Source organism: Chroicocephalus ridibundus, chromosome 1 (assembly GCF_963924245.1).
Source record: "Chroicocephalus ridibundus chromosome 1, bChrRid1.1, whole genome shotgun sequence".
NCBI lineage: Eukaryota > Metazoa > Chordata > Aves > Charadriiformes > Laridae > Chroicocephalus > Chroicocephalus ridibundus.
The window spans coordinates 110551688-110578625 of record NC_086284.1 but is presented as its reverse complement, the minus strand read 5'-3'; the positions used below and the strand labels follow the sequence as shown (position 1 = coordinate 110578625).

The window sequence follows — 26938 nt, the reverse complement described above, 5'->3', positions numbered from 1 at the left end:
TGGGCATGCCAGGCATCATCTCCATGTGTAGGTAAGTGGTATTTTAATTAGTAGGCAGTGTGTGTCAGTAGTGTCTCTAACAAAATGCTACAAGCAAATGCACATCAGTATAAGCCTAGTTGGAATGTGTGCTTACAATTTATTTATACTTTCTATCATTACAATGATGGTATGTGAATATATGATGGAAACTATAATTTATCTCTCAAAGATAACTGTATAGAGGGAGTTTGCAGGATAAGAAGAAGGTTAATTAAAGAGAAAAAGAACAATATAGATATCAAGTTTTGATCTGTGAATCTAAAAGTTTGTTTATAATAGGAAATACCATGATAGAGTTGGCTAGACTTGGGACAGCTTTTTGGCCTAATTTTTTTTTTCTTCTGGCCGAAGAGCTTGCTCAAAGAGGGAAGCAGAGTTGAACTGGAAATCAGTCTTGGAACAGGAAGCTTAGAGTTTTTGCAAGAGCTCTATAATGTTTCTTCATAACAGACAAGGAGATGAGTTGTTTGATTACTCGATTGTGAGAAGATTGTTAATGCGGTTGCTTTATATTTGCTTCTTAAGCTATGACTGGCCTTGTGGAAATCTGAGTGAGGCTACCCACCAACTTGAAATGTGAAGATTATGTCTCGGGAAATATCAAACACTTATATCAAACACCTGGCAGAAGTAATCTGCTCAACATGACTTTATTATCCTGACACTTTAAATTATAATAACATGCTCAGCTTTAGATCTGGATAAATAATATTGCAAGTTCAAATGTCTTCCAGTATTTTTTCCTGATGAAAATATCTAAAGCTATGAGGGATGCTACTAGTGAAGCCTAGATGATATCTCAAACATGTAGTAGTAGTTGTTCACTACCACATCCCTCATTGTGGCATTGCAAGTGTAACCAAAAACTCCGCTCTTATGTGGTGTGGATGAGGGGATGTATTTCATTTCCAAGGTTATCATGCTGTATTCCAGAGACACAAATGATCTGCTGAGCAATTGCTGTACATACAGATAGAGCTGTCTGATGATGTAGTGAAGATTTACTCCTGTTGTCCAGATTCTGAAAACATTAAAGAATAACTAAAACTATATGGAATAAGTTCCTCAACATCTTGTTGAGGTGTATTCCTGCCCTCCACGCCCCAGTACTTAAAGTGGGCTTATAAGAAAGATGGGCACAAACCTTTTAGCAGGGCCTAGTGTGATAGGACAAGGGGTAATGGTTTTAAACTAAAAGAGGGTAGATTCAGACTAACCATAGGGAAGAAACTCTTTACTGTGAGGGTGGTTAGATTGGACTCTGAGCAACCTGATCTAGTTGAAGATGTCCCTGCTCATTGTTGGGGGGTTGGACTACATGATCTTTAAAGGTCCCTTCCAACCTAAACTATTCTATGATTTGGGAGAGTACCCCAATCATGAGACAGTATTTTCTTGAAGCTGTGTTGTATGCTGTCAGTGTTTGAGGATTCTACTCCATTAGAAGATGATGGACCATTTTGAAGACTATCCATATTCAAATGAAAGATTCTTAAACATTTATGACTCAGTCAGAGGCCAGAAAGATATGTTTGAAACTTTCAGCATCCACACTGAAGTGAGAAACAACACCTCAACTGGAACCTACTCAGCTGGCAATGGATTTCAAACGTAGTTTGGCTGATATAGTCCAGACTCTACAAAAGAATAGTGAGAAATATCAAAAGAATGGGTTTAGATCCAAAGTTTACTGCCAATATACTGCATTGACAGCAAAAACCAGAATCAAGAGACAAATCTTGAGACAAATTCTTGAGTTAAATAAGAAATGGGGAAGGGTATAGCCGCCTATCAGGTTTGCACTTCTTCAAAATCGGTGGATAAAAGTTGATGAAAATAATTGGTAAAGGGTATATGTTTGCCTGGTGAGTGAAAGGGAGAGAATAAGTGAGCAAGTTTAAAAGGCAATATAATCAGCTAGTCATATTGGAGGGGAATAATGGAGATTTTAACAGAATGAAAGAAGAGGAAAGTATGAAAGAACAAAACAGTAGAAATGGACTCCCACTTGCTGACTATTATGGCAAAGCAAAGAGCAGTACTGAAATGTGTAATTCACAGTATATGTCAATAAAGAAAATTAAGAAAGAATAAGAACTAAGGCTCCGGTGAGGATACACAAACACAATGCTAGCTTTCTGCATTTGCAGATGGAAACCACCTCCTCCATACAGGACTGCTTCACATCCCATAGGTTAGCACTTCAGAATACCAAATGCCTTATACAGACCATAAGCTACTGGAAGACTCTCCTCTCTGAAGTACGTTACAAATGCAAATGTGTGGAAATGGGTCTGTCTACATCGTCTGTTAGGTCCTTAAAGAACACTTTCATTACTGATTTGGACTTGGCAACACTCTAGCAAATGGGATTTACAGATATTACCACTTAATTATATAGCTTTGACAAATTCTTTAGCAGAAGACCACCTCCCAGCATATGTTGGGCACTTCTGAAGTTCACTAGGAAAGCCTTCACCCCAAATTTCCAGCTTTACTTTCCTGTTTCAGCAGCTACTTCACATTTTTGAGGAATATGAATAGATGCAGTGGGACAGCATGCTCTGATGGTGTTCAAGTCAAGGGGATGCAACAGATGTAAATAAAATAAAATATTTTGGGTAAGTTATATTGAAAGACAGGTCTATTCAAAGTTCATTAGTAGCTGTTTTCTTGTTTCTTCTCTTTCCTCTTTTTTTTTTTTTTCACATGTTCTTTCACAAGGAGTTATAAAATATATGTAACAGACTTACTATTCCAGGGACTTTTTTGGGGGAAAAAAAAAAAAAAAAATTCACTTGGCTTCTTGTGAAATGTTTAACTATTAAGGGTTAAATTGCTTAAACTGTTGTGCTCTCTTCCATAGGATCACTTTAACTGTGCACACTGCTTTCTGTTTCCTGAAATAATAGCCTATCTTCTGTCATCAAGATCTACACTTAAGTTTATGGCAAAACGTAAGAAAAATGACACTGAACTGCATAAATCTTGATTTCAAGTTAATATTGTGGAGGATGAGAGTATGGCACAGCAAAACTTGATGTCACTTTTTTTCCAACTAATAATGCACTTGTTATGTGCTTATTTCTTCTTGCAATTAAAGGTTGCATGGGACAGCTAGTGAAATGAAAGAGGAGTTGAAGGCATACTTTACATCTCTGTTTTTTTCTATCAGCAGAACAATGAACTCTGAAACTTGTAATGTTTTCATGCACATTATCTTTGTTATATAGGATTTATTTTTTTTTTTTTTAAAACTTCACTTTCCCCTGTCCAGGGTAAGTAATTTGTAAATAACACCTTAGCACTTAAAGAACACTTTTCCTCTTTGATGCTGGTAAAGCACGTCAAAAAAAGGAAAGTGAGCAGCATTATGGCCATCATATAGGCAGAAGATCTGCAGCAGAAAAAGATTAAATGATTTCCCAGAAAGCACCAAGAAAAACAGAAGTAGGAGTGGAAGACAACCACCCACAACTCCAAGGATAGTTTCTGTCCCTTCGTACTGTAGTTCTGAAAGGTAGGAATAAGAAGTGCTACACAACCTCTTCTCCTCTGTGACATATCTTTACATAATGTGGATAAGTTTAGCTCTCATTTCTTTCCCTCCGACTTGGCTGATACAGTTTCAACTTTTTTAACCATGTGTGACGAGAGCTAACCTTAACATCTTTAGAAATTACCACCTTAAGGAGCTTGTACTGTTGTTTTTAATAAAAGAATTTGGAAGATCCCACTGTTGAGTCTTATCTATGACTGTACCCACAACAGTAGGTAAAGTCTCTTCCTAAGCTTAATTGCCATGGAAGAGAATAAAAACATTAGAAATCCTATTTTTACCTAAAACTTAGTGATTTAAACAAATATTTGCAGACGTCTAGAAGACAGCAGCAGAACAAAGCACAGTAAACAGTTTTCCATTCTGGAGAAATTTGCCTCGTTTCTGTAACAGAAAGAGTAATAGTAGATGCTAAGTAACCTGACTTTAAAGGTGGTTTTGGTAGTATATCATGTGATGTCCTCACAACAAACAAGGGAAGTGGAGTCTAGATGAAAAAACTAAAAGATGAAAGCAAACTACTTGGGAAGCCATAGTCGGATAGTTCAGAGTTCACTGTTGACATGGAAGACTGTTTCGAGAAGATTTCTGCAGTTACCTGTCCGGCTCTAGGTAGGGAGGGACTGCCAGAGGGATGGAAGACAGGCTTGGAGCTCAAAATTATTTTGATATATTGGAGAAATCACCCTGGAGGGGTGGGGGAGCAACAAAAAATAGGATGGACTTAAGTAAGGATGATTTTAAGGTGCAAAGTTTAGGCAGGAATAATCAGTCATGCAAAGGCAGGCAGGGGAAGAACCAGGTAGCTTGCCCACAGAAAGGGACCTGCAAATTGTTGAGGATAAAACCAGAAGTAAATATCATTATTCTGTTGCAAATCAGAAAAAGATATGCCACGATATATTAGCAGGTTTGGTTTATAAGTATATACATTTTACAGAACAGGAAGAGCCACAGTTGTGTTGAGTCTTGGGCACTGCTCTTCAATACTGGTTAAAGAGAGTCTGGAACAGAACAAGGAAAATTAAGAATAGATAATTTGGTTATGCAGATAACTTGGTTTGCAGGGTAAAATATTTAGTTTAAAGAAGAGGAGTGTGATGAGAAACATGAGATTAATCTTTAAGTATGATAATGTCTAATGCACAGAGGAAAAAAATGATCTGTTCCCTGTCTTCATGACAGATATGACAAAAAGTAATGAACTTAATTTTCAGTAAGGAATCTTAGAGTTAAACATTAGATAATCTTTCTATCAGGAAGGAAAGTGAAACACTGCAACAGTTGGCTTAAGGATACTCCATTGCTGAAGATGTCTCAGGACAGGTTAGTCATCTACTGCGACGCTCTCTGAGTGTGACTCCTGGGAGCGTGATCTGCCCCTAGCCGATGGTTTTGGCATGAGGCACTCTGAACACAAAGGCTTTAAGGCCCAAATACTGCAGTCACCCACATAGCGTAAGATCTGGGGTTTCGAGACAAGCATAAACATCTCATAAAACGTTTATGCCTGTCATGTCCTTAACAAAAAGCATAAACATTCCAACTGATTTTATTGATACTTGGCTGGGTCTGCAGACAACCTGTAACACCGGCGCAGCAGTGTGACCTGTGCATTTCATCCCGAGTATGGAAATCTGCTGTGACTCAGAGTGAAAGTCATGGGAGAGTTATCATCTGAGGCATGCTTATGGTCTTGCATTTGCAAATAAGATAAGCAGTTGAACGGGGTCTTTCTGGACCTGTTTATAATTATCTTTGTTACAGTATTTCTTTAGTATGCCTTTAGCTTAATTAAAATCTAACAAGTATAAGTTAGAATCAAGAGCAGGTCAATTAATGCATTGCTGATGGAAAGCCTACTGAGGCAATTATGTTTTTTCCCCTTGTTTCAGTATTGGTATGTGTCTACATGGCCATACCCCACCAAATCAAGTGCACAAGTAACTTTCTCATGCTTCTGTGAGCTAGGTTTGGTACACCAGGTTATTTCTTGCTTGCTTTAGAACTCAGTGTAATCAGGCTGATTTATATCAGCTGAAATCTGATGCTTTATTTTTAACATTTGAACACAAAGAAAGAATTCAGGTTTTTGGTTTAATCTGCTGGGACACTGGAATTTGATAAAAAGCTTGTGCGCAGAGAAGTCAGGACTATTGGCTACCATAAGAGTGGAAGATGAGGGGGAGGAACGCGCAAAGAATGCTTTGGAGAAGTAGATTAACTTTGTGCATACATTTGTGTGAGGAATTTTAACATGCAGTTATTATTGAACAAATAAATAGGAAGGTTCTCTCAGTTCAGAAGAGAAAATTTTAGTGATTTTCACAGATAACCAGTCCATTTCTGTAAAGTTAATAGGACTCTGTCTGGACTTTCTTCCTGGCATGGGTTGGTTGGTATGCTTTAATTTCTTCAATGAAATGTAGAGGGATCACCTAAAGCAGGATGGAAAGGAAGTTGGTTCTGAGTGAAATTTCTGAAGTGAGCACAGCGAGGTGAGCTATGTTGCCAAGATACAATTTATAGTACATATATCTGACAAGATAATGTTTGTTCCATACTTCTGTTTCGAAGTATAGTAAACTAGTCATCAAGGAGTTAATAATGAAAAAAGTTGGTCTATTCTATCTAGTATTTTGTCATCCCTACACTGTTACTGCACACTGGTTTTGTCTCCCACTATGACAGACAGTTTTCTCCTTCTTACTTCTCTATCTTCTCTCTGTTTAAGGTGAACCAGGATCAGCCTATTTTTGGCTGGACTCAGATGCAGGGACAGTAAAGCACTCTTCTTGGAAGCCTTGAATGTCCTTAGGCTATCCTATTTTTGGTGAGATAAGGAGTCAGGAAACTCTACAGCAGGCACATTTGTTACATGTGTGTGAGTGTGGGCAGGTACCTATGCAGGTAGCGTGCTCAGGTTGTCCGTTAGCTTCAGATGAAAAGCAAGAATCTGAGTATTCAGCTTGCGAGGATGCAGAGCAGCAGCCCTCCCCTGTACGGATGGTCTGGTCTGTGTTTGTTTCCAGTAGTAAGAAGAGCTGGGCAGTGTTTGGTCCTGTGACACCAGTGCCCCTTGCAACAAAGGAAAAACAGAGCAGGCCATAGGAACTTGTTCTAAAAACCCTTTTTGAGGACTACGGATATTATAGCATGTTATGAAGTGCTTTTCAAACTATCAGTGAGGCAACATGCAAGGTATTTCCTGGAGCGTTTAATCACATGTAGATCAGATCATTACAGCTGTACAAAGGTATTTCATTTTTGTCCTTAAACAAAACTTAATATTGCTCTGAGGCAATGAACTTTAAGGAAGAAAAAAATATTTTGTGGAATAATTCCATGAAAATACATATCGGTATGAAAACATTGTCAGCACTCATTTCAAAACTCCATTTATTTCACAGTGAACTGTGTGCATGTCTGCAGGGGGTATAAAATGGAAAGACAGGGAAAGCGATTTATTAAAACCAAACTGTGCCAAGCATAGACACCTTGTCACCCATCCCACAACAGGGAGATTTGCCCTTCCACTTGTGCCAGGTGTCACCTTTCTGATGAATGACAAAACATACGCAGTGCTGAGTTCACGCTAGTCTTCCTCAAGAAACTTTCTCTGCTCCCTGTTCTCATTTCTTCTTCTAAAAGAGATGTTTGCAGAAATGCAGATATAACTGCCAGTTGGCCTGATAATTGGCCTGGCTTCTCCCACAACCCGGCGCTGAACAGCCATGTATTGACACAGCCGTTATCTGTAAGGGCCAGTCGCTACTTTCTCAGACTTGCTGGGTGCATATAGAGAGTCAAGGGCAGTGGATCCTCAGGCATGCTGGAAATGAGACAGGAAGGGTGGGATCCATCTCGCCTGCCTTCAGGCATCTGCGTGGTGCAGTGCAAGGGTGTCGGACAAGAACAGCAGGCTAGCTTGGGTTTAAATGCCGACGCTGAAGACGCCTCCATAATCTCCCAACACAATGACAAGGTGATGGCTTTGCCTTTCTGAAAATGAAGCAACGGACCGCTGCTGCTTATCATTCAGCTATCTTTCATTAGATCTGCATCTGAGTGGGCAAAATTTGAGGAGTTAATGGGATTTCTTTGAGTTGAGAAATGAAAGGGCTGAGAAATCAGGAGCAAAGTTTCTGTTCACCTATCTATGTCCGTGGGAAGGAGGGAAAGCTGTGGGAACAGAACAGACCATGTCCCTTAGGTGGAGATGGGACGGGGCTGCATGTGTGTATGAGAGTCTCACTTGCTATAGAGCTGGAGCGTATATGGCTGCCTACGTGAACCTGGGATGTACCATGATTGCTGATGGGTAGAGTGGGCAGACAGCTTTATAGAAAGGAGCACTCCATCATATCTCTTCCACGTCTTCCTCATGCCTTTTTGGCATTGGATAGCAGCTGTACATAATTCCTCCTCTGGCCCTGGACAGCCTAAGGAGTTTTTCTTGGGGAGGCTACCATTTCCTAAGCCCAAATAGTCCTGTGCCACTGCTAGTGATATTGCAAAGACAACAAGAGCAGTGGCCCAAGAATCTTGTTTCAGTCCTCCAACCCAGCTGTGATTTTTGCCGCAGGCTGAGCAGGTACAGGAGACGGTGACATTGTGTGGCTGTAGACTAAACCTTTCCTGTTTTACACAGATTTGTTTGAGTGAATAAACTGTCACATTGTACTCTTGCACAGTTTTTATTTCATTTTTGGGTTATGCATTGTACTTCTGTATATTTTTTAATTTCAATAATAAAATTAGGCACTTTACACAGTTGTAAAGACAAAGCATCGTTTTATTTTTAGATCATAGTATTTTCATAGTAGGACTTCTGTGCGGTACAGTCGCTGATCCTGTATGTCAACTCATACTTAATTTTCCTCCTTGTTTAGCAGACAAGCTTAAAAAGGGAATAATAGTAAAATATTCTTACCCAAAACAGTAGGAGAGAACTTTCCTTGACATTCTGAAAAAAAACCACCTTGAAATATTCATGTTGTGTTGCACAGACTGCCCATGAAATATGCATGAAAAATTATGCAAGGTACAAGAAAAAACACATACCTCCAGAAACTGGATTCTTTAATTTAAAAGACAAGTCTTTATCTAGCAAGTAAAACAAGAATCTAGTAAGAGCTAGACATGTCCCTAGTAATTGTCATTTTGGACAAAGCTGACTGCTGGCTGCTTCTCTTTTTGCAAGTCTGACTGAAGCCATGCCTTCCAGCCACCAGAGAGCTGCTTTCTCATGCTTCAGCTGGTATTATGCAATATATAACAGGCATTTAAAATACCAGGTGGAGACATTGCTTAGCAAGCACTAACCTACTTGTGAAAGAGCATCAGCTTCACTTCCTTCAGCCAAATGTAATTGCTTTGCTGATGGTTAAACCATTTTGTTGAATATCCAGTTGTCCAATAAAAGTCATTATCAGTCACCATAACATCTGAGGGGTAACTTCCCCCAGAATAATGAGCGTGATATCCATACCTTTGCCATGATCTCAAAACAAACCTCATGGAAAAGACTATCCTGCACATTTAGGACAGGTTCTTCCCAGAACTGCAGGAACAGCAGCAGAGTGATAGCACAAGTGATCCTACCCCAAAATGCCATCTTAGTTGTTATTAGTCATTAACCTTTGAATATGACGGGGGACAGATCCATTGATAAGAGAGATGTGTTTCCATTAAGAAGGTCTTGTCAGCTTAGATGATAAGGTATGTCAATCTCTAGGAGACTGCTGATGAGTCTGCACAAAAAGTGATTCCCAAGTTAGACCAAGGCAACTAATGATATCTATAATCATGTTCTTTGTACGGCTGTCCTCCATCCTCTGAGCTCACACATTTTCTAACCTACTGGTTGATCTGTAAAGGCCCACGTTGACAGGATGAATTCACCCCCCTTTTTTTTTAATTAAGAAGGGCCAGATTTTCTCACCTGTCTACTACCATGGACAATAATGATGCTCCTATTAAACACGTCCCATGCTGACATCTCCTTATCTTTTCTAATTTCTGATACCCTGGCTCATGGATGAGTATTTGCGTTTTGCCAAATGTTGACAAGCAGAGCGGCCTAGCTGACTATCTGCAGCTGACCCTGAACTTTGGGCAGTGGCTTCGGGAGAAGTTATCCCAAGGAACCTTCTTCCAGCCATGTTTGTGCCTCGTCCCATAGTTGTGGCTGCAGATGGGTCAGTCACTGCTCTGTGACCAGGTTCCGGCTTGGCTTCAGCAGGCTGGCATTCAGCAGCTGCCCTGGGCCCTGGCAAAGTATCAAACATACTTCCAGATGCCCTTGTGTTGGTAACCACAAATATGGCACGCAGCACCAGTTCCACTTGGGTGGCTGGTCTGAGTAGGGTTACTGCCAGTGAGAGGGGAGGAGACGGATTATGGCATGGCAAGAGAAGAATCAGGGAAACTGGTAAATACGTGTTTTGGTTTTTTGTTGCTGTGGTTTGCAGTATAGAGCAGGTGAAATTCTGCAGTGCTAGTGGGCTGGTAGGGGGAAAAGGAGCATGGAGTACCGTCATGTAATGCTTAATATTAGGAAAATCCCCACAAATATGGAAGCAATTATTTGCACTGTAGATATGAGCCAGCTGGCTGTGTGGCCATGGCTGCAGCCGAACATTAAATATGCAGCAGTTACTAAGCTGCAGCTCACTGTGAATGATATACCTCCCCATTATCCCTTCTTGTGTAGACAAGCCCATAAAGCAAAAGAAAAGGGAAAGAAAAGCTGAGCTGAGTGTACAGTCTACTTAAATGCTTTCAAAAGAGTCCATGCCAGTCCGTTTTGAGCTTTTTGAAAAAGATTTTCAATTTAAAAGTTAGATTTTTTTCGCTTATTTTTCATTCAAGAAAAATTATATTGGGTTGAGGCATATGCAGGCAATTACAGGCTCCCTTCTAGATGTCTTGAGATACATACATACAACAGGATATAAGAGTTTACCATGTTTAGGTACAAGTTACCGTCCTCTGTTCACAATAAAAGTATTTTCCTTATGATAAAGAAAATTGAGTACTGAAGACTATGTATGTCTTTTGTTCTACTTAATTGATTTCTTGGAAGACCAAGACATTGCTTAGATTAAGAAAATTATGTATGAAATTTATCTTACAATCTGTTTATGGGAAAAAATACTTTTTAAAAAGATTATACAGTGCAATGACATGTTTTATATAGTGCTATTATAGTTACACTCATTCTGAATGTGGAGTTGTAGTTGTGGGAGAAAATAATAAGACAAAGGGAGGAGAAGATGATATGAGTTTTCTGGGAAAAATTGTGCATTTTGTGGTTTTGTTTTCTCTCTTTGTAGTAAGTTCAACCATCACCATGATGCATTATAACTGTATGTGATCAATTTTATAAAATTTTAGTAAATTTTAAGATCACATCAGTCTTAATCACACATCCATTTTAAATGTTTTCATTTTCTCTTGATAAAGGTAATAGTTAAATTTAAGAAGGGGAGTAATTCTATTTTTTATTTTTTTCCCCTTGCCAACATTTTATACATAACTAATTTCAGTGGTTCCCTATTTGTGTTTTGTTGAGCTTTTTTTTAAATTTTAAATTAAAACAACTGCTAGCATGTTTCTAGCTGTAATAGGGGAATATATATACCTATGCCAATGTCATTATTAATCTAAAAAAACTCACAGAACTCAAAAGCATACGTGATAATTGAAACTACTGACAAAGTTTCAGTTAGAAATAAGTAAATATTTGTGGAGGCACTTCCGCATCAGCTGATCGTTATCTGGTTCTTCCACTGAAATTTAAATAAATTGCCTGAAGGCAATGGTATTAATACCCTGTTTAACCCATGCTGCTCCATGCAGACCCAGACCAACGCCTTTCTTATGGCAGGGCACCGCAGGTAAAGGCGAGAGCAGGTAGCGCTGGCTGAGCAGGGCTCGCAGCAGGCAAGTGGGGAACTGGAGCAGCCAGGAATGTATGGACAAGGGCCTACAGCAGGGTATTTCAGAGGTAGGATGGGGGATATAGTCAACTGTGGTCTCAATGAGCTTACTCCCAGCCCTTTCTGCCTTAGTGGGGTCAGAAGCCAACCAAGCAGCTCCTCTCCCAGCTCAGGGCAGGGTCCACCATTGAGTGCAATTAAGTAATGGCAGGTGCTCAGCTGCCGTGAATAACTGCTGATTTTGTGGTATCCTCCCCACCATCTTTCCTCAAAGCAAGCAAAGGCTGAGGTGTTGGCAGGGTTGCTGGTAGCATCAGTGACGGTGTGGGTGCTGTGTAAGTGTGGAATCAAGACTTGGTGGGGTTTTTTTGGGGTGCAGGGTGAGTCAAGTCTCCAGCTGAATTTAAAAGGACTGACAAATAAATGGTATTTTTCTTCTTAAAACATAATGTATGCATGTACAGTAAATACTGCCCTTAAAAAGTGAAAACCAGTTTACTCACTATTTCTTGCTATTGTTGCTGTGTAATATCTGAGTTATGGCAGGACAAGTGCTGGCAACAAAATTTTGTTTCTGCTTGCATAATTGTAGGAGTCATAAATTGATGGAAAAACATATATTTTGTTTTTTTTTCTCTCAAGGGAAACTCTTTCCTAATGTCCCATCTAAAAAAATCTATGGCAAGGATCCTAATGGTTTCAGAGGAAGTTAGATGGGGCCCTTATGAGCCTCTTCAAAATTCTTTTAAGATGTTTTTAGTGTGTATCTGTTTTGGTAACGCCCTTCTGATAGCTTTTGTCTTGCTGGAAATAAGCTTTTTAACTCTGCATGAAATTAAGATTATTGTAGAGGAATACAAGTTGGAGGGTTTGGTCTTTCTTGTGTCAATAGGCTCATCCTTTCTTTGGGTGTATGATTTTTTAAAAAAATATATCCCTCTTTCCCTCCTAGCTTCCCCCTCTTTTTTTTTTTTCTTTTTTTTTCATTGAATACTTATTGGGTCACAAATTGTCACTGCATATGCCCTATTGAAAACTCATCCCTTTCCTAAACTGCAAAGTATGAAAAACAACTGACTTTTATGTCAGGTTAGTAGACAGAGATGTATAATCTGACTGGAATAGTACCTCTTGTTCTGCAGTTTAACATTGAGACAATACTTTGGTCAGTAGCTGCTTATGGTCTGGGCTATGGTGAGGTGTGGGTATATATTCCATGTACCTGAAGCATGTAAAGGCTTAATGGAGCCTCTAATTACTCTCCCATCTCTTACCATACACTAATAAGCAGCAGTTTTAAAAGACTTCAGCTCCGGCTGTAGGAAAGAAAATGAAAGTCAGGAAAGAAACAACAAGGTGGGTTAGTAAGACTATGAAATAAAGAGCTGAGCCCTGGAGAAGGCGAAGAGGCTAATTCTAGGCAGTTTAACATAGGTCTTGTGGTCTGGTGAAAAATGATGGGTCTTGTTCCCTTATCTTTACTTGTATGAAGTACTCACAATAAGAGCTGAAAACCTGCTATTTCTCCTAGCCTGGGATTTGCAAAGCCATATATGTAGTCTTCTGGGCTTTGGGTGTGAGTGTGAATGTTTTTTGTTAACCTGAGAAAGGTAAAGCCATTAACTGCACAAAAGGAGAAAAATCACAGGTAGTGAAAGCTGAAATGCAAAAAACTGACTTGTAGATTGGGGCAAAAGGCAGCTGAATGCTCTTTGAAACATGTCTACCTGGTGTTACGTTTAAGGCATTAGCTTGCTGTAAGAGGCTGAGTTGATCCTTTTCCATATGACAGGTGAAATCAGTCAGAAGAGGGTACTTGCTCTGCTGTGACCCTGGGTCAAGTGCCAGATGAGTGTGTTGCTCAGATTATGTCTGAACATGGGAGCCTTCACTAAGTGCAAGACAACCTCCGTTCTTATCTCTGAATGAGACTCAGAAGCAAAGAGCAGGTGCTTCACCTGATGGTGCCTACGCTGTGGGCTAAGGAGAGATGTTTGGCTGCTGAATTTCAGGAAGTAGTTCTACCAAAGGGTTTGAAGGAACCTAAAATGGGCATGGTGTTACCATAACTAGGAGGCTGAGGGTCAAGACCTGCTTTTGATTACATTACAATAAAGTCAGTCCAAAAGAACTCCAGTGTAAATACTGATTATGTTCTCGCTCTCTTGTACTTTCTGTAAAATACTCAGGCTTTTCTCTCCATCTTTTGTTACTTTGTGTCTGAATTTTTATTCTATTTGCTTGACTTGGATGTGGAATACACTAGGACAGAGAAATTATTTATAGAATTAGGTACTGGATTTGCATGATTGTAATTCTTTCCAATTTACTTGCTTGCTTTTTTTAGTACTGAAGTGCCCAGACATGAATTCAGTGTTCTGAGCACAAAACAATTACTTGAACTTCAAACACATTTGCACCGTTCAAGTCAAATGAATGTTGTATTTGCATGACTATTACAAATTTTTTACAGTGTAATATTTAAATGGCTATAGATCTGCCAATGTAGGATTCTTTATTGTATGCCTCCACAAAAGTGATCTTCATTGGAGACTTGTAAGCTTCATTTCTAATTTTCTTTTAATACACTGAAAACACATTTTGAAACAGCTAGTCTTTCAGTTCACGGTTTCCTGTTGTATTCCATGGTACAGTAGATGTAGGACAAGCTTAGAGGAAAAATGAAACTTGTTAATGGTGGGAATAAGAACTTGCTTAGAAATTATAAAATAAGACAAAGATGAGTGCCAAATTCTGTACTAAGGAAACTAAGTAAAGGCCCTGCTGTTGTTTACAGGATTTGAGGAAGGGCTATTAAACCATTCAGCTCAATGGGACTTCATGCAAGTACAACTGTGCCCCCATGTGGATATCAATACAGCTTTAGAGCTCACACCGCCTCTTTCAGAGGTGCCCAGACCCCAAAAGTCTTGCTGGTTTCAATGAAGGTGGAACTATGTCTGAAAATTTCTACTTTGAAGAGCCCTTCAGGCATAGACTTTACTCTGTGCTCTGGATGCAGCTAGGAGAGAGTAGACTTATACAAAGAGAAATAGGGTTTTTTCTTTTTTTAATGGCTGTGCTTGCTTTCTACTTTACACACAGATGCTAGTGTTCTTTTTATTTAGCCAAATGGCTTTTTTCCTCTAACTCACACCCTATATTTTCAACGGCTTCTGCTTCATTTCTTAATAATAGCCCAGCTGCCTCTTGTTTTTATGTGTCTTTGTTGATGCATTACCTAGTTATGCCTCCTGAGAGTTTGCTTGCTGAGGCTTTATAATACCCGCTGGAAACAGTTTTAGGGAATATATCACTTTACAGAGCAACACCTATTTAGCTTCCATTCTGTATCACTGAAAGTGCCCTTTGAACAAGTTAAGCTTAAAAATAAATTTAGAAGCAGAGAGTGTGACGTTAAGTTAAAGAGTGAAACAAGATCTCATCCTGGAATTTAAAAATATGTATAAAGAGGAATTCAGCGGGTGCTGTGACAGTCTCTGTTAACAACAAAGTGAGGATGAGATGACCCCCCCCTTACATCCTTGATGATGTACATGACTCTAGTATCAAGTTCCAAAGTCTAGTCCCCTTATCTTGACATCTATGGCTGGATGAAAATAGCAGCTGAGGTTTTGACTGAAATCCCCTCCAAATTTCAGCGCTGTAGGAATGGTGTTAGAAAAATCTCAAATCTATGGTGAACCGTCCTCCACTACTGTCTTTCAAAGGCCTTTTATTTAAGTATAGAGCAAAGTTATGAACATTTGGAAAAACCTGCCCGGAGAGCAATTCCTATTCCTACTACAAAGAAGAGGAGGGAGAAACTCCCTTCCCTTCAAACTTGTGTGCCTAAAGAGAGCTTAATTAAAGTAAATCAAAAGGGGAAATATGAATAAGTGATAAGAGAAATTAAATATTTCTCTATGCTTAATAGAACAAGCGTCTTCATTTTGGGCTTGCAAACTTTCCCCTGAATGGTCTTGTGTTTGTATAAAACTATTGAATTTCCAAATATAAATAGATAACTACTGGCGGCGTTCTGGTATGCTTTTTTTATCCTGAGCCTAACAAGTGAGTGGCAGTGAATATGTGAGCTTTTCTTCACCACTCGTTCACCAGGATTTCAAACTCTCGGTAGCTTTGTTGCCGTTCCTCCAAAGGTGGCCATCTGAAATACAAAAGGGCCTATGGGTTCGGCTTAGAACAAAATTGATTTCTTTCCCCGATTTATTGACAAAGGCGTTATTCGTGCTCCCGTTGAAGTAATTGATGAAGTTCATGCGGGTTCCTGGGAGAGCAGGATTGGGGCTTAAGGTACCCACCTGTCTGCAGTTGCGCGCAGGGCCCCATTTGAGCCCACCGTGATGCTTGGGCACAGTAGCAAAGTGCACCTGTGACCTGGAGCAGGGTTACCAGCATGGTGGTGCATGGATATGGGCTGGATACAGGCAAGTCACCCCCTTCACTTGAAATGAGGAAAAGTTACGTCCATGTTCTTGTCTGAGACGTTTTGGGTGGAAAAGACTGCGCACCGGAAAAAAGAGGAGGAAAGACGTAAAACATGGGGGGTATCTTGGCTATCTCAAGTAAAAGGGAGACAGAAGAAATCTGGCAGAAACGGACATCAGCCCCATGGAAAGTGGGATATTAGCTGCTATGAACAGGTGTGCTCTTGTTGTCAGGTTTCAGGTGTCTTGAGGACCTGGAAAGGAGAGGAAAAAAACGATACCATATATTTCCACCTTCAAGTCTTAAACATAATAATTCTGAAGTACTGAAAACTAAACCCAGTAACTATTTGACACCCAAAGAATACAGAAGTCCCTCTACCCTGTGAAGGTTAGAAATAGCGTTCCATCCAGGTGAAATACTGTAAAGTAACTCTGGTGCTTTGGCTCAAGGGAAGTTGGTTGGGTTTTTTTAAGCCCCAAAAAATCAGTACAAGTGGAATTGTGATCACGCCAACCAGATGACTGCATTTAAGTGCATAGGCCTCTTTCTACTTAAATCTCCCCTGATGGTCAAATAGTTAGTGGACCAGAAAACATAGTTTTGTAGCACAGCAGACTCTACTAGTCCTTCTGGAAACAATAGGTGAAACTCTGTGGCAAAAATGATTAGAAATGAATGTCCGTGACCCATCTATTTTCTTCATTTATTTCAATTGTTGCTCACTACTCCAGAGAACAAAAATCTGAACAGTTGATGATCTGGGGTAGTATCTGGAATGCAATGAGCATTTCTTTAGTGCTAAGCTTTCGGTAATGTTTACAGTAAAGACTGGTTGAATATGTCATGATTTAGACTATCAGTGCAGAAGCTTTCTGCAGTAGGTACTGTTTGCATTATGTTAAAACAGACAATATGTTTCGTTAATGATGGCTTTGTAAACAGCAAGTTGATCAAAAATGATTTGGGCTTGTATGCTTCAGTCATCCATGGACACTGAGCAGGTGTCTCACATAATTCCACCTTAAAAAAAAAAAAAAGCTTAACCATTCATTGGCAAGATCCTGACATTGCAGGATCTAGTTGTTTACCAGGTTTAAAGAAGTGTGGACAGATGATATCTCTTTACCAACAGTTTATAAGCAGTGAACTGTATGTTATGCTCTGTGAAGAACATCGTGGGGCAGTAGAGAAATCTGCTTCCTGGTGCCTCTTAAGAGTGTTCTGGACCAGGCAGGATTGCCTAAAGGATGATGGAAAACTTGGAGTGGTTTGAGAGCAACCTTGGAGTCGTTTTGAGAGAGAATGATTTCATACCTGGACGCCCCGGCATTTTCAAAACAAAGGCATGCAGCAAGGGGAAGTTCCTCAAGAAATCCGAATCCAGTCAAGTCCAGAGGAAGTGGGAAGAAACATTTTTTCTTAATCTTACAGTGCTTGTGTGGAGGTTGCAATTAAACAAATCACAGAAGAAAGTATGCCTGAGATAAAGGGCATGCCTTGCAGAGAAACGATGACAAGAGATCTCTTTTCAAATGCTTTTATTTCAATTTCTTATGCTGTAGACATTTAAAACCTTGTTGGTATAGGGATTTTTGTTTTTATTTGAGGAGTTCCTTTAAGAAAAGTAAACAACGGCATCTGCTTCTCATTGCCTTGTGATCCCATCATAAAGGTTATCAACATCCTCCTGCTATTTTCTACTATACCGACAAATTTTAACCAGAAATCTTTTCCTCAACAGAACATATTGGAGTCCAGCTGCTGCTCAGCACATATGCTTTCTTTAAGCCATGAGGCTGCATAGGCTTTCCTTTATGCTCTCCTCTTCCACATTCACTTTATCTGGTCTTTCTAAAGAACACTGGTGCGGCAAACAGTTTTGTATGTGTCATGAATTGCTTGGCGTATCGAGAAAAGCCAGGAAAGATAGAGGATTGGGGAAAGAAGCTGTGATGATTGCCTTCACATTCTCTCCTCTTGTTTTCCATTCAAGTCGAACCATTCCCTTCTGTTCTCTTTTCCAGTAATTGTGCAGAGCCAAGGAACCTGCCAGAGGTGGTCTATGTTCAGGCACTGTCACACAAGCCTCTGCAGCATGTAACCGATTGTGCAGCTGCTTGAGACAACCGCATGAAGGTAATGAGCACGCAGCTTTCTTCCCCAAATATAACTCTAACCATTAACAATCCAAGATAATTAAACTACTACGAAATATTAACTGCTTATAGATAGTCTCCAAGATGCACTGCTTTGCTCTACAGGCCTGCACGTGTTCAGTGATGGAGGAGAACTACTGTTTTGAGGCTTTGGTAACTTTAGTCTGGGTATCCTCTGTTCTGAGACTGACTTGTTATATTGCCATACATCTTGGATCTTCTTTGAGAAACAGCCAACTTGCCACCTCCTCCCTTCTTTCTGTAAAGATATCACCTACTTATTCACAGAGAACATCTGGTTGTCCGAGAAAAGTTTCCGGTTGCGACAGTGTGGTTTCTTTTGTGATATCTCGGTAATTTTTGTTTCTTGTTGTAGATGTAGGCTTAGTGTTAGTTTAGGAACATGAAAGCAGATCCTGCGGCATTGAACCATGCAAGGCTCCTGGTTTTCTGCAAAAAAGAAAAATCAGCAAATCCTTCAATAGTGCCACTCTGGAATTCAACAGGGTATAGCAAAACCTGTAGCTCTTTTAAATCGATATGCTTTATTATTTAAAAAAAAAACATTTTCTGCCTGTCTTATGGGTTAAGGACGATGAGGTCTAGCTGTGCCATGCCTGATCTGTACTTTACTGCTAAGTGCCCAGTAAACTGCTCATCAAATGAGAGTCACTGTAAAATGCATTTTCACTAGATGCATGAATGAAGATTTCTGTCTAACTGCGCTATCTCCCATTAGGGCTATCTTAGAGAAGGGAGAATGCTAATCTAGGATAGTCATATCTGTACTTTTTTCCAGCCATTATAAATGAACTCTAAGCCTACTTTGTGTCAGGGTAGCCTTTCCTTCACTATTTTCATAGGAAGTTTTTCTCCATTTGGTTCGTACTTTGACAAATACATCAATTTCACAGTGTTATTGTTCCCTTTTCACAGCTCTTCTATTTGATTTTTCTTTCAATTCCTACATGGTTTTTGCTCATCTTTTACATAAAGGAGTAGAATTGCCCTGTCTTCATGTGGTTAAAAAAACAGAAATGCTTTTGGCACTGAAAGATTCTCTTTTGAGTTGCCAATAGAAGTAAGAAATATGCTGATCCAACCACCTTATTTGAATAACCATGATCATTTTCTGGAAGTCATTTGGCAGGAGCTTTGTTAACTTACCTTCAACTGGGCATGCCCTTCCTCTGCCTCTCACATACTTTGTTTCGCCCTTTTTGCTTCTGTGCCATCAGAAGCTGCAGCTGCATGTATGTCCTGTGGAACACGGTACAAGTGTTATTTGGAAGAAACAGCATACTCCCAGTTTAGGAGTTTGCTAAGAGTACAGGTATCTTTGTGTTTTGATGGTGTTCTGGCAAAACTCTATTAATATAGCCAACCTTTCCAAATTCTTTTTTAACTTGTAGATAGCAAAATTAATCTTCGTTATGCATTCATTTATTGCTTACAGCTGTACGTACTTAAGCAAAGTGATGTGCAATGTTTCCTATTTGTTAGACTTTTGTATTCTGTAAAGCTGCATCAAGACTGTGTCAGCATGAAATGAATCATGAGATGGCTGGGTTTCTACAGCCCTTCTGTTCCTTCCTATGAATTTCTGTTTTTCCTGGGTGACGTCTTCAATTCTTCAGTTATAGTATGCTGCCGCTCTTTGAATGCAAACTTGTTGCAGTTCAGAATATTGTTATTGATTAGTAATTGTTAACTAAATGTTTTATCAGCCTAATTGATGAATTGTTCGCCTCTGTCTCATTATACATACACTGAATTCCAGACTTAAATCTGGGTGAGAAAAATGGCTAAGCATTGTAAGCCCTCAATTTTATCTATTTTTTTGACTGAAGTAGGAGATAATATTTCTGACATCGGACTTATTTGGGAACTTGTGTTCAGCCTAAAATCCATAAATAATCACTGCCTTTATTTTGGCTAATGACCAGTCCATCTCAGTTGGTGTGCCTATACTCTTATGTGTCTATATGTGCATATGATGATCTTTTCAGCTCTTATTCACTGCATCTTGGCTTGTGGTATTGCCTTAGCATGTGCCACCCCATATGGTGCTGCTTGTGGTTTGAAATGTATCAACTGCGTGCTTTTTGCTTTTGATTTATTTCACTGGAACTAACGGGAAGCCAAAATACAGAAACTAGTATTTCTGAAACACCTTGTTTATTTCCAATGAATACTGGGTTTGCATGTGTGGATTACTTTGAGGAATGGCTAAATCTGGGTCTTGCAGTAGTTTCAACTTCCAGTAGCCTTATACCATCTTCCAACTGGAGTTCAGCAGAGAAATACTGTTTTATAAAAGCAAACACTCTTGCCCCCTGATCCCCAACTCTTCTGCCTGTCCTACATATTTGCAGAGAAATTCTTAACTCCTACATCTCATGTACTCAGTAAATGATGAAATAAATCCCCTCTTTGTGGTTTTCTGTAAACACTCAGAACCAGTAAGCCTTCAGGAAGTGTTTTTCTGAATAGCTAGAAACTTAACGTTGAATATTGTTGTATAGTGCAAGGCTTTGTTTCATACCTAGTATCACCCTTTGCTGGGACACTGTCTCACAGGTCCAAGTCTTGATTCATTTGAACTTCATAACTCTATAATAATATTCCAGTTAGATGATTTAGATAATTGTAATAGTTGCTTATGATATTATTTACTGTATCGTCTCTACAGGGATTGCGCATTGACTTGATTTAACCCTAAATCTGTGGCAAAATCATTTTAAAGCATAAGGCCAAAATGGCGTAGGGTTTGGTGACTTAACTGTTCTTGTACTGTAGGTACTGCATACTGATATAACATCATTGACAGTTATGTGCAAATGCCATGTTGGTTTGTTAACAAGGGTTAACCAGAGGTTAAACTACCTCTGGTATTTTATAGGCACCTTTATTTTTGAAAATACAGTGCCTGTTTGGGGTCTCCTACAGCCATTTTATGTTGCTCTGGCAGAAGTAAATAATCCAAGATTTAAGGCAACAGTGGAAAAGTGGGTTGGAAGTAGGAAGAAATGAGGTGTACCTGGTGTGATCCTGCCTTCCCCTGGAAAATCTTGTCCACCTTTCAATTTTTCTTGCCTTTGCCGGGGGACGGATGATTTGAAATTCAGAAGAAGAAAATGGAAAAAAGGACCAAATAAGATTTATTAATGATTTAGGGCCAGACTCCCCCAGTCCTGCTTGGTAGTGGGAAATGCTACCTTTATAGACACTGAAGTGTAGAGCTTTCTAATCTTATGGTCTCAGTTTTGTTCCTTACTGTTACTGTGAAATCTAGAACCACTGTGTCTAGAATGGGACATCTAGAATGGTCTTCATTGGTTATAGCAGCCATAGGTGGTTGATCTAGTATCAGGCTTTTCTCCATCTAAAGCATCAGGTAACGTCTCTCACTTGCAAAGCAGATGATAGCCTCCAGTGAGGCACGTGAGTAGTGCTACACCACGGAGGAGGTTCTCCCTGATGCCTTCATTGAAATAAGCAGATTGATTTCCTGCTGAGTTTAGAAGTGAACCTTTCATATGTTTTGCTAATCACATGTGCTTGTCATTTTTGCCTTTGCAAAGTAAGTTGAATAAATTTTGAAACGGAAAGTAAAATTGAGTAAACTCAACATCTAAAGTGGGATCGAGTGCAGGCTTAGCAAGTTTGCAGCTGAGTGTCTGAGGGACTAGATGCCATCCAGAGGAACCTGGACAAGCTCGAGAAATAGGCCCTTGTGAACATGATGAGGTTCAACAAGGCCAAGAGCAAGGTTCTGCACCTGGGTTGGAGCAACCCTCTGTATCAATACAGGCTGGAGAGTGAAGGGATTGAGAGCAGCCCTGAGGAGAAGGACTTAGGGGTGCTGGTGGGTGAAAAGCTGGACATGAGCCAGCAATGCGTGCTCACAGCCCAGAAGGCCAACCATATCCTGGGCTGCATCAAAAGAACCGTGGCCAGCAGGTCAAGAGAGTTGATTCTCGCCCTCTACTCCGCTCTCGTGAGACCCCACCTGGAGTACTGCGTCCAGCTCTGGAGCCCTTAGCACAGGAAATACATGGACCTGTTGGACCAGGTCCAGAGGAGGGCCACAAAAATGATAAGAGGGCTAGAGAACCTCTTCTATGAAGACAGGCTGAGAGTTGGGGCTGTTCAGCCCGGAGAAGAGAAGGCTCTGGGAGACCTTACTGTATCGTTTCAGTACTCAAAGGGAGCTTATAGGAAAGATGGGAACAGACTTCTTAATAATGCCTACAGTGACAGGACAAGAGGTCACAGTATTAAACTAAAAGGGTACACTCAGACTAGGTATAAATAAGAAATTACCTGGAAATGTTCAAGGTCGGGTTGGGCAGGGCTCTGAGCAACCTGATCTAGTTACAGATGTACCTGCTCACTGTTGGGGCGTTGGACTAGATGACCTTTAAAAAGGTCCCTTCCAACCCCAACCATTCTATGATCTAAAGAAACAATAAAAGAAGGATGTTAACTTTGTTTCTGATGACAATTTCTACCCTCAGCCAAAATATTGGGTATCTCCCTCATGAATAGCAGCAAATACGGATTACAGAGCTAGCAATCCCAGCACAGCTGTTAAGCCTGTCTTTCCAAAGTGATAGTAATATACGCTATTTATCAAAAAAATATTGATCTGGTTCAAGGGTAGTAACAGTAAAAGACATTACATATTTAGTTATTGTTTTCACCAGCTCCTATTGCACTACCTTCTCTACAGTACCTCCTTCTCTGAGTGTATCTCAGACCTCTCTTGAGCTACCTTGGAAAGAAGTTTTCAAGACATGGATGGAATTTTTTCTATTTTGTAAGATGACCCTCCACTGTCTTCACAAACAGGGAGATTTAAGCTTATCTGCAGGGCTGATCTAACAGAGAAATAAGAAATTTTGGGTTTTCTATTGGCCTAGATTCTGTGCTGTAGTGAGAGGCTTGCTAGGAAGAAGTTTCTTTTGGAATCAGGCTGTTGAACCTGTGGCACATGTGTAGGTCATGAATACTACTGCTCGTTCATGACCTTCTTTTTGAGTGGGTGTCTGTATTTGTCCTGTAGAAAACACCTCCTCTTTTTCTCTCTCTTTCTCTCTCTCTTTCTCTCTCTCTTTCTCTCTCTCTTTCTCTCTCTCTTTCTCTCTCTCTTTCTCTCTCTCTTTCTCTCTCCTCTTTCTCTCTCTCTTTCTCTCTCTCTTTCTCTCTCTCTTTCTCTCTCTCTTTCTCTCTCTCTTTCTCTCTCTCTTTCTCTCTCTCTTTTTCTCTTTTCTTTTCTACTGCCGGATTCATGATATCATGGCATTTGTGATTAGTGATTCTTTAACCTTAGAGCTCACTTCAGCAAAACTAATCCATTGTTCAAGAAGTTTCAACTTTTAGTGGTGGGCCTAACATGTTGCTTACTGATAATATTTGAATCATGAGAAGTTGACGGGAAAAAGATGGTCTTTGACAAGTTCAAGTTAAAGAATTAGAACAAGTGCAGCATATGAAATTGTTCTTAACTTTTTGTATAGCATCTGTTTCAAAGCAGTGACATCATTTTAGCAAGGTAGAGCCAAAGACTAGTAAATAGTAGCTCTCTACACGCCTGTTAATTTTAATGTATATAATAAAAACATGTACCACATGTTAAACCCAAGTAAAGCATTGCTGATATTTTTAAAAATTTGTATGAATATAAAGGAGACTACCATTGCTACAAAAGTGGAAAAAAATTTATATTTCTTATCTAGCTCTAGTATGAATGTCCTTATTTTCTATCCTCTCCTTAGCCTGCTCTCTGTTTGATACACAGATCATTCCTACAGGAAACAACTTTCAAAACAGTTTTTGTTATTCTTTAAGATTCTATACTGCAGCTACCTGGAATAACCATTTATTGGTTTTTAAATTGCTGAAAACATTTATCCGAGTTGTCTTTGTCTCCTGTATTTTAAATATAATATATCTCTCTCTCTCTCTACTATATATAGTAGATAGAATACAGCTTGTTTTTCCTAATTATTTTTTTTCCTTCTTTTTGGAGGGTGAGAGGGGGAAGGGTAATATAACCCTACTAAGTACTATTCTAATCAGCAGATTGCCAATGCCTACTTTAAAGAAGACTTTCTTGGATTATTTTTTTCTTAATATGCTTTTTTTAGCTATCCAGTGAAGTCTTTGTCCTTGACTCATATGTTTACTCAAAGGACAGCACTCTTCTGTCTGGGTGAATCTTCTATTCAGCTTTGAGAGTTCCTTCTCAAGTTTGACTGATCAGGTTGACTTACCAGCATCATGTATACAATGCTACGTCTGTGGCACTGGCTACTTACGGAAGCACTTGAGGGATCCTCTTACCTTAAACAGAAAGACTAAGTTTCACGTATGTACTTGCATACTTTATCTTACCAGAATTTTGCTTGTTTTTGTTTTTTCTCCCTCCCAAGATATATTATTCTGGCTACTGTGGAAGAAAGATTTCTTTTATATTATCCTTTTTTAAGTCTGTATTTCTAGCCTAAACTTTTCTTCTGCTGCATTGGGAACTGTAGCCGTTTCTGTGCTGTACTTACGAAATGGTTTCAGGTGTTTTCTGCTGTTGTTAACAACCACAGAAGTGACATGGCAAAGTTGAGTTAAAGATGGGAGAGAAAGGAAGCAGACCAGAAAATTGTGATCCCTACGGTTTACCACAATCTCAATTGCATTTCAGAGTATTTGCCTTTTTCTAGTAGGAGCTTTATCTAGTTCTACCTTAAATTTCTTCTTGTATGTTAGTTTATAGCTTTGATCCCATTTTCAGGTTTGTGTACCAAATGGACAGAACCTTCATCACTAGTTCTTAGTCTTCCAGGGGATCTGTAAATCAAAAAACTTCCCAGTAGAGAAACAGATTTCCTTTAGCAATTTTAAGTTTGCTGAATATAGGCTTGCTTTCAGTTCTTGCAGGCAGAAGTAATCTGCTGACTTCTTGGAGTCCATAGTTAGAAGCTGAGAACTACTGGTCATCCACCATCTAATGGTGTGGAGTAGTAAAAAATAAATTTATGTGCATCTCCACTTTCAGGAGTCTATATTTGTATATAATATAGGCAAATTTTTCCCATATTATTACGTATGTAGGCATCTGGAGTGTTCTGTGTGCTCATCTTCTCCTTGAGAGGTTCTGCTACTCCTGTGGAAGTCAATATAGAGACAATGAACAGCTTCAGGTCCTCTATTTTCAACATCAGCTTGCCTGTGAATTGCATGGTTGCTGTATTCTTTAGCTGTGTAGTCAGAGCTACAAAATCTTCAACAACCGTAGTCTGAAAACGTTGAATTTTATCTCTGTCCACTGATAGCAAAGAGCGTGATGTGTGTGAAGACAGTCAGACAGATGTTATAATTTCTCTTCCTTCTTGGAATCCTTTTTGTTGTTTTGTACACAGCTCTAAGGATATCCAGGTAGGTGCTTCATGTCTTTGTCTTATCAATTGCCTCTTGATGTTAAGGAAATAACGCAGACTGCAAAATTGAGATTGATTTTTGCATTCTTGGAACAAAACCTGAGATAGAGGTGGTTTGGTTTTTTTAATTGGGAAAACGTATCATTCCTGTCCTGCTATTATGTTTCACAAAAAAAAACATTAAATATGTATCCCAATTCAAGTTCAGAAACAGAATTTTTTCAGAAAGCATCTCACAGTTGGTTTTTCAACATATAATAAACTTCAGTGGGGTATGTGTAAGGATGAATATGTAAATTCTACTTTTTCATAAAACAAAATCTACCTGAAGCCTAGCTTTTAGCAGCATGCCTGGGAAATCTAAATTTTGGGTTTGTTTTGTTCTGTGGGTTTTTCCTGCAGAAAACAAGCTCTATAACAGAATAAATGTCATAGAGCTTTGAGCAGTCTTGGTCTGTGGGACAAACCTGATCCATGCCCCTTGTTAGGTTGCTTATTTGTGTTGTGCCCTCATTTTACTTCTGACCAGGTGGGACCCCGCAGGAGAAGCGTGGTGTAGAGACCTCTGTAAGGTGTCAGGGCTTCCCCTCGGGTATATGGAGGATGCGGTCAGCGTGAGGTCAGAGGGTGACTGTCTTTCTGCTGAGCGGTCAAAACAGCTTTTCTCTTGGCCTCAGGAAGTATCATTAGTTTTCACTCATGCTTTATGTACCCTGTTTACATGGATAACAGGAACACTTTAGGCAGGGAGACTGTTCATACAGCTCCCTGCAATAGCGTACCTGCTTAGGTGTGGCATCTTTTATCAGCCTTTAGCCCCTAAAGTGAGCAAGTACTGAATTTGGGATAGCCCATTTTAACTACATCCAAATTCGGTTTTCTGACTTCACCAGTTGAACCTACAGGAGATACAAGAATGTGGCTTGAGCTGACATGAGGTCATTCAGTGCATAGCAGACCTCAGGTGCTTTTCAGAGCTTAATAATGTGTACAGATCCAGTAATAGAGGTTTTGTCTTTAACAACTGTAGTGTGGAGGTGGTGAACAGAGGTTTTTCTGAACTGTTGTTTGCGAAAGTTTGAAAAACTATTAGCTTGCATTTTTCCACCTTTCCCCCCCGCCCCGAGGTACGTTGTACAGGTTTTTGTAGCTATAGAACACTTGCTTCCTTTTTTTTTTTTTCATTACTAGATGTCTGGAACATCACTACAACAATTCCTCTATTTCAAATTTGTTCGTGAATACAAGAAATTTTGGTTTTTAAAAATACTTTTTCTTCTCTTTTTTAAGACGGCAGTTGTGTACTTCGTCCTTGGTGCTTTGATGAATTCATTACTAAGCAAA

General features: G+C 39.6%; 1 long non-coding RNA gene across 1 annotated transcript in view; it reads left to right on the top strand.

Moving 5' to 3' along the window:
- The window catches only part of LOC134521181 (uncharacterized), a 363047-nt gene that overhangs the window by 272117 nt on the left and 63992 nt on the right, over nucleotides 1-26938 (top strand). Inside the window, exon 8 of the long non-coding RNA XR_010072674.1 lies at nucleotides 18024-18135. This is a non-coding gene — a long non-coding RNA (uncharacterized LOC134521181). The remainder of the gene's footprint in view (nucleotides 1-18023; nucleotides 18136-26938) is intronic.